The sequence below is a fragment of the Tyto alba genome, unplaced genomic scaffold (assembly GCF_018691265.1).
Source record: "Tyto alba isolate M040663 unplaced genomic scaffold, T.alba_DEE_v4.0 Super-Scaffold_45, whole genome shotgun sequence".
NCBI classification, from domain to species: domain Eukaryota; kingdom Metazoa; phylum Chordata; class Aves; order Strigiformes; family Tytonidae; genus Tyto; species Tyto alba.
Genome location: NW_024881321.1, coordinates 16,325,771 through 16,334,878, shown reverse-complemented (window position 1 = coordinate 16,334,878; position 9,108 = coordinate 16,325,771).

Sequence of the window (9,108 nt, the reverse complement as noted above, 5' to 3'; positions counted from 1 at the left end):
ATCAGAACATGGATGACTGAGTGCCTGGAAAACATTTCATTTTGAGGATTACATCTGTTTCACAAAAGCTCATCTCTTACACCTGAATTTAAGCAATATTTTCACCCTGTCAAGGTAGTGACAAATATATTAAATCTGTCTGTCTTCTGAGATTGCGAACCCCAATCTGAGATTTTGCCTTGGGCACAGCAATAAAAAAATAAACTCAATTGTTAAGCATAGGGTTCATTTTCTTCAGACAGAAAGAGAAAGAAAAAAGGTTGCAGGACCTTTTGCAGGATTGCAGTTTGTCTGTAAACAACTGGCTTAAATTAATCTAAACAGCTGTGAAACATTAGACTGCCATGAAACTGGGACAATTCCTGTAACAGTATTGGCATTTATGTTAATTGGTATGTATTAATTTGGAAAAAGAGGTGTATTTTATTAAATTAAAAAAAAAAAAAAAAAAAAAAAAAAGAAAATAAGAAAGCTTTTGTGTATTCCGTGCTAACATTAAGTATTTTGTTTGAAGCTGTAAGCACAAAGTAGTGGTTATCAAAGTCTGTTCTGTGGACTCAGCAGTTTTCTAAGTTTGTCACATGAAAAATTAAATGTCATTTAAAAATGCTGACAACACACTAAATATGTTCCCATCACATTTGATGAGTCTGCACTGAACTCCATTGGGATCTTTCAGGTGATTTCCTATTTATATTGGATCATATGTTAAATAAACAACTGCTGTACTTGTCATAAAGAAGTTACATATTTATTAACAGGACAGAGTCAGTGTCTACCTTAAAATGTTATCCAGGCTGTGGAATACTTTGAAACCTTGGTTTAGAACAGTTTTCTGTTTTCTATGGCGCACAACACTAAAATGTGTAAAATAACATCTTGCATTTCTGGATAAATACTGAAATGGACAGGATTAGGTGTTATAGCTTCCAAGATGACTTAACACTTCATAAATATTTGAGTTACTGTTTCAATATCAATATTTTATTTTATGAGTAAGATACATATTTTATTCAAAGTTTACTTAAGTAAAAGTTGCAAAGACATTCTAGCAGGTGTTGTAGTGTTTTTGTAACTTGTACTACAAGCAAATTTGATTTTATGATCTTTGTAATGCTGCTAGAGATATAAATAGGGATATATATTGATAGAGATATAAATATTTCCAATAGCCATATTATAGGAAAAATGTATTTCCCATACACACACTGGAGAATGAATGCTATTGATATCAGTAGTTATCATCTATTGCTCAATATGATAGCTAGCAAATTTATTCATCAAGTAGTAACAGAATCAGCAAGAGGTCACTTTATTTTACATGCAAATTTGAAACTAATTAATATTTGATAGAACAGCTGATCTAGAACTTGTATTGAGTAATCATAAATTCATTCTGTCTATTAAGTTGAAAGATAAATAAAAACAGACTGGTAAAACAAGTTATGGACTTCAATATAAGATAGTTCCTAAATCAGGTTCAATAAAATGTTGGTAAAACCAACAGGTCTGAAGAGTTAAGGGCTCAAAACAGAGAAGAGACTTGATATTACTTTGGGAGGGGTGATGAATTTGGAAAAAGATGAGATTGATCTACTGACATGAATATTTATTTTTAAGAGGGTTATCAGGAAAATGCAGAGAACAAAACGCAAAGTACAGAAAAATTATAAAATCTTCCTAAGAGGTCAAGAATTAAAAATGAAATAAAAAATCAGACTGAATAAGATACTGTAAATGTTACTAAAAAAAACAGCAAAATAAGTCTCCAAAACCAGGAATGAGAGTACAGAAAGAAAGATGTATCCTATACAGTTACTGCCTGTGTGTCATTAACTGAATGAATACCTTGGTTTTTAATAAGGATGTTGCAGCTAACTATAGTGGCAACAAAGAGATGACTAACAAGAATGACGTTATAAACTCAGAATTATTATAACCAAGATGAGAACAGAACACTTGAGTCTTAATGCTCTCAAACTGCATGTCTGTTTTCTCTCTGTCCCAGAATGCTGAAAGAGCCAATGTGCAAAATGACAGGTCTAGCAGTGGCTTTCTGTCAAGTCAACAGTGAATAATAATACAGCTGGAGAAAAACAAATACAGTGCATCAGGGGAGTAAGAGGGGGAGAAATTTATCAAGACAACTTTCAGTCTGTTCATAGTTACTTTCCTCCACTTTTATGGAATAACTTCAGTTCAGGACAGATATAAAGAAAACCGACCTAAAGGATTTTTAATTTAAATAATTTTAATTGTATTTGAGATGATCTAGGAACGAGTATATCTCATGTGAATGAGTGTAGTTTCTCAAGTTTACTGAATCACCTCTGACTGCATAAATCCTTGGATCAGCAGATTTTAAGATCATAAGAAACTGCTATGGTAATCTAGTCTGACCAATATCCACACAGTCTCCTCAGTAATTTCTTCACTGAACTAGTGCTTTCTCTTTGACCAGTGACATAGATTTTTAAACATGTTCCCTTAACTGAAAAACTCTTGCTGATAGAATCTATATGTCATCAAATATGTCATCATCTGCCAAAGATATGTCTTATATTATGGGTATGTAATCTTCTAATTGATATGAGCATCCTATCCATCAAATTTTTCCGTTCATCTATGGAGATCCATTTACCTGGTTGTAAATGTTTCATTTAAGAATCAACCAAAAACAATACTTGAAACTATCTACAGAATTAGTAATATATTCAACACAGAAATGATTTGACAACAGAACTCAAGTCAGTTTTTACCCATGTGTAAATGTAGTACAAGACATTTATTGTCTTGTCCTTCCCTTGGTGTTGTCAGGCACTTTTCTCTTTCAAATCTGGATTCTGTGAAACCAAAAGCAGTGAAAATTTTCAGAAAGGCAAGATAATGTTTAGATTTAATAAACACTTTAAAGATGTTTTATTGTTTGCTTTGTCTTAGCAGGCAGGGAAAAAAAAAAAAAAAAAAAAAAAAAAAAAAAAAGAGGTTAAAAGTTAAGATCAGTTTCCTGTGGGGAAGCTGATGAAATGTTTCATTATGTGTGCAGGGAGGCAGACAACTTGAAGGAAATGTCACTAACTTAGCATGATATTCTTAAACTAAGTATCATCTCACCCAACAAAACCACAGGAAAGCATTATAAGAAAGATCTGTGAAGTAAAATTAAAAAATATGAGGTAAATTTCTAAGGAGGGCATTTTCTTCTCCCTCCCTGACATATAATTAGAGCCCCGCATGGAACAGATAGGTCAGTCTAGTAAATGAGGTTATCTTATTACTTTGTGGCATCTGATAGAAAGGTTGAATATTTTAATTTGAAAAGAATATATATAAATATTAGACATTTTCAACATGTAGAAGATGACTTAGCCTTTTCTGCCACTATTTATGCTCTTGCTTCACATTTTGATAGTTGCATCTGAGCAGAGATAGGGCTGTTAAACAATCAATTGAACATTTGTTTCTCACTTCACATTGATATCCCAGGAGGAGGGATGTTGTCCAACAAACAGCAGTCTTATATGTAAATAAGATATAGGATATCTATTCCCTTTCCCTATCCTCTTTCCCCCAGAGGGAGCCTGGAAGAGGAAAGAAAGGGGAATTTCTCAGTCAAGACTCCCTTTCTTTTTCCTCATCTACCCCTCAGTCAAGCATATGTGCTTCCAATTAAAGAACTAGAATAACAGTCCCTTCTTTCTGTCAGAAAATTTTGAAATTCTTCATGAACACTATTACATTTTAAGCTAAATCCTAATTTAGTCTAAGTAGGTGTAATTCTTAACTTTATTCATCACATTTTGCAGTGTCTGATATTTAAGACAAGCAAATTAAAACTGGCCACCAAGCAGTTGATCAAGAAGAAATCTGATCATATTCACAAAGTTTAACTGCTAATAAAAAATAAATAAAAAAAGTAATCTTGTCCCAAGAGACCTCTAAAGGGAGGATCACAGTGAGTCAGTGATAAAATGGCTTGCACTCCCATGACATTAAGCAGGCCTGAGCAAGACAATCTCTCTGCAATAGCTTTATCAAGGCTGCTTGTTGATTGATAGCAGGAAACTGCATAGTTTTCTACTTCCTTGTGTATACACAGGATGCCAAACATATCTCATTAAGAACATCTGCACTCTTTTCTAAAGAGAGTTTTAAAGAGTGCAAAGCAGCAGAGCCAAAACTGTGCCATGCAGATTCTGTTACCATAACAGGTAGACTGCTATACTGCACCAGGCAGAGCTGCTCTGCAGATAGCCAAAAAGACAGCTAATTGCCAGGGAAGAGTGAATCCAGTAATCTACTAACACCTTCTCTTTCCTCCATTAAATCCACACCAAGGAGTAAGAGGGATAATGTGAGGTTTTACCTCCCAAAAAAAAGTGAGGAAATAAATGAGCGAACCCTCAAACTTAAAAAAAAAAAAAAAAAAAAAGTAGTTGAAAGTTATGGATGCTTTTTCTGATTACACTAACACTTAAAATGTTGGCAATTTTGAAAGTACAATGCAAAATGAAGTTCTGTGCAAAAGCAGGAGGTATATCACTGTCATTACTATTATCAATTCAGGCAATGTCTTAAAAAGCATTCTGGGCATATAATCCAAAAAGTAACTGATTTGACTATTCCGTCTGCAAACCCTTCAATTTGTTTTATGATAAAGATTTAAGTGAAACTAGTTTGTAAAAATAGTTCAGAACAAAAAGTTGGCACCACCAAACAATTATGCCACCTCTCCATAGGTCTTGGATGGTGAATAGATCCTATATGCAAAAAAAAAAAAGAAGAAAGTTTCTATACACACAAGGGCAGGGGAGGAGGAGGAGATGGAATAATTAGCCAGTTGCTATAGTAACACAGATAGAACTAGGACATCCCACTCACATGAAAAGTTTATCTTAGATTTTGGTTAAGTATTCCTAATATAGCCCTTTTTCTTGGCTTTGAAAATCCTAAATTCTCAGTTTTGTTGTGATTACAGTGAAAACTCATTTAGGTTTTCCACAGAATTCAGGTATCAGCAGACTGAAAAATTCAAAATTTCTAAGGTAAACCTGATTGGGCATCTGCACACCATAAAATAGGAGCATTGACAGAGAAGAGTAACAAATTCAAGACAGATCTGTCTCACTGCTCTTTCTATTCAATCAGCGCTCCATAAGTTTGACTGAAATAATAATAGTCTGTGTAAGACTGCTGTTTATCCTGAATACATTTTTCTCCCAAATACCAATGAGTTTGTCAACCCATTTTTTATTACCTCCAAGAGCTAACTGTCAATTTTCCTGGGAAATTTGAAAAAGCTACTTGGAGGAGACACATATTGCTGGACACTTCACAGAGGCACTAGAGACTTGCCTTAAATTACTGCCTTAGTGTTTGCAACCAGGCACTCATAAGATATGCCTACATATATGAAAAAACAGTTCTGAGTTCTTCTGTGCTGATTCTGGATCAGTGATATCTTACACTTGGCCAGATATGATCAATGTGTGGAAGAGCTCAGGACCATCCATATAGATCATCCTGTGTTTCTGTTCTTATCAGTTGAAAGGGCAGCAGTACTTGACACCTTCACAGAGACAGTTAAGGATAACTAGTGTTAATAGCTGACCCTACCACTTGCTCACTGTTCTCCAATGGTCCTGGCTATCCTCAGCACATTCCAGGTTCTCCCAGTGGTGAAGAGCAACTGGCTTTGCTCCTGAAGTATATATTATACATGATAACTAAACATCCCTCAGAAACTTCAACGGGAAACCAGAGTCCTGAAATGTCAGGCAGGATCTGGTACACAACCAGGCTTATTCTGCAATCTTTTCTGGACTGATTTCCAGATAAGGCATACAGTGGTTTGTGCTGCCGAAATCATAAAAATGACCACCAAGTAAACAGGAAATTATTTTGAAAATTTGGCTTCTAAGTAAAGCTTAGTTTGTAATTTTATAAATTGGCAATAATGATGCTCATGTGAGAACTCTGGATGGACATTGTTCTAGGAATATAAGGTATTAATAGTAATTGCACTATTAGTGATATCGTGATACTTCATCTGTCAAAAGTGAATTAATGTTGCTGAAGTAAATTCAATACCATTCTAATATACATGCCAGATACATCAGGCTCCTTTTCCTTCTACGGTCTTTTTTTCTCGTTGCATCGTTGCTATTTTTCTGGCTTTTGCTGAGATGAAACTTAGCATATTAAATGTTTTAGAAAATGAGCTACCACATGTATTTCTTCTACAATGGCACTATTCCTTAGCCATTGTCAAGAACTATGATTCATCTCTGGAAAGTAAACACCTAATAAAATTACTACTTTTTTTCGGTACTGTAAAGTGACATACATAATCATTCATCGAAATATGGACCAGATCAGACACACCCTAGAATGACAATAAATAAGAAACGATAAATTTGTTGATTTGTTAAAACTTTTTATGGAATGTATGGTGGCATTCTGAGCATAGAGGTCAATGTCAATACATTCCTCTGTTCACTGGGGATTTGTGTTAGAAAATTTAACAGTAACACTTGCTTTACTTATATAAGAACAAAATATATTAATGTAAATATTAATAATCCATTCATAAATAACCTGAAGGTTGTCTTCTGTAAAAGCTGAAGGAAACAAATGTCATAAAATGTATATTATAGTCTTCTACATAGGAGTACTATCTTTGTTACTAATATCAGAAAACATGCAAAGCTAAAACATTTATAAAAGCTGGTCTTGAAATGTTTCTTATTGTCAGGGTGTATTTTTTCTTACTGAACTTGAACTTTCTCTGATTGAGGCTAGTTCTCAGAAGATTTTTTTTTATGAATTATCTATCAATCATTAAAAGTAAAGAAACAAATTCCAATTTTTATAAGTATTTTATCTACATGCATATGAAATGGGGAAAAAAATTTAAAAGACCCATTTAAATTTAGGAGCTGTGTTCTCACTGAGACCCTATTGACATTGGAAGAGGTGAAGAGAAGAGCACTGGAGTCATTTCTGCTCAAACTATACTGACAAGTAGGTTAGGTACTCCCCGAGCAGAACAGCACTGAAGTCAGTGGTGTAGAAATGCTTCCTCTCTACTGAAGTGTTCCCACAACTAAAGTAATCTACAAAGGTCAATTATAGCATTCAACTCTTTCCAATAAATAGATGAGCATTCATGGACTGATGTGAAGCTTAGGATGAACCCTTCATGTAAAACTATAAATTTTCCACAATCAACTGCCATGAGGTCTGGGTGGAGACTCAAGACTAAACAGCAGATGAACATGGATTTCAATATCACAATTTGGGATACAAAAGTCTATATTCTAACTAAATCTCACTTTAGTCACCTATGTCCTTTTACGACCCTGCATATATTAGACAACTAGAACAATTAATTAGATAACTTACATTTTCTTACTACTGTGAAATGATTCAGGTTTTGGGTATGCACTTCTTACTATGAGGTATTTGTCAGGTTACAAATACAGAGTCCCACCACTTCAAAACTATTCTTGGGGGGGGTGGGAGTGGGGGAGTACAGGAAGAATTATTCAGTTTAATGAATAAAACCATGTTTTCACCCTCTGTTGATTCTCTCTATTTTTATTTGAATAGCCACACTTCCTAATTAAAACAAGTGACAACTCTTATAGTGTTCTCATATGTGCCAATGCACCTTAGACCTAGATGATTTGAAATTGAAAAAGTATTCATAACATTAACCTTTACCTAGCATCTTTTTTGTTACTGTAGGCAAAAAAAATCTTGACAAAAAGTGTTTAGTACAGAAGGGACATGATTGCACATCTTCCTTTGCTAATAAATGACTAATCAGTCATTCATTCATTCACTTCATATTAATTGTTAAAAGATTAATCATGATGAACTAACATATTATTAATATCCACATTATATGTGTATCCATGGAAATTCCATTGCAATATGGCGATTAACTACTGTACCATTATTTTAAAGTTAATTATTGTCGCATTAGAAGTAACTATGAAGAAAAGATTCAGGGAATTTTGTCCTATTATTTTTCTTTTAAAATAGTTCTCTATTTTACCATATTAGAAAAGTAAATCCAGGGAGAGAATAAGTGACGATCTGGAGTATTTAGTTTCATTTCCCTAGTTTCTTTCATTTTCTGCTTGTCTTAATGACTTTTTAAAATGGCAAATAACACAGTCCAGTCATTCTACTGAGAAGTAACAGCTGTCTACTATGAAAATTAATATCTCTCAACTTCTCCAAGGTTGTAATAAAGAGCATAAGAAAATTTAAAAATCTATTATTATATTTCAAAGTTCTATTATTATATTTCAAAATCCTATTATTATATTTAAAAATAAGACCAACAATTTCTGAGATCCATATATATATTAAATAAATAAATTTATCTAGTGAAGAGTCATCTTTATTATCCTTTTTCGTCTTAGCCATAGTTAAGAAATCAGATCTGTGGTATTCATAATATCTGCTTTTTTCTTTTTTTGCTTTGTATTTCAAAGATATATGCTTATTCAATTTTCAGTTTGTGTCTGCGTCTGTTCCTCAGGTATGGGGAATAGCACCTTTTCATTTGAAACTTTGACAATAATTTCAGTTAGAATTTAAGTTATGGGCAACTGTGTTAGGTTCTAAATGACTGGGGTTTTGAGTAAATTTTCACTTACCACAATGCAACTATAAAAAGAAAAAAAGTTAGAAAAAAAATTGTCAGTGATAAGAAATATCTAAGAAATCATTAAGCTTATTTAAATCACAAGATATTTAAATAGTATTTTTATTTTTCAATACATTAGGATTCTGATGTTTGGGTTTTGTGTCCTCAGATCATGAGCACATTACTGTGTGAGCATCACCTTAGTCCCTGGTAGTTTTTGGTTTTGTGCAGAGCTGCATAGCACTTCTTGATGTTTACCACTGTCGTGGTTTGAGCCTGTTCAGCAGCCAACCACCACGCAGCCACTCCCTCTCCCTTCTCTTCCGGCAATAAGAAGGGACAGAAAGCCATGCTTGGGGTTTGAGATAGGACTAGGATGGGGAAAAAAAATATCCTCCTTTATGGTCACAAGCAAAAGGCAAACTCGTTAGGGGAAGAAAAAAAGA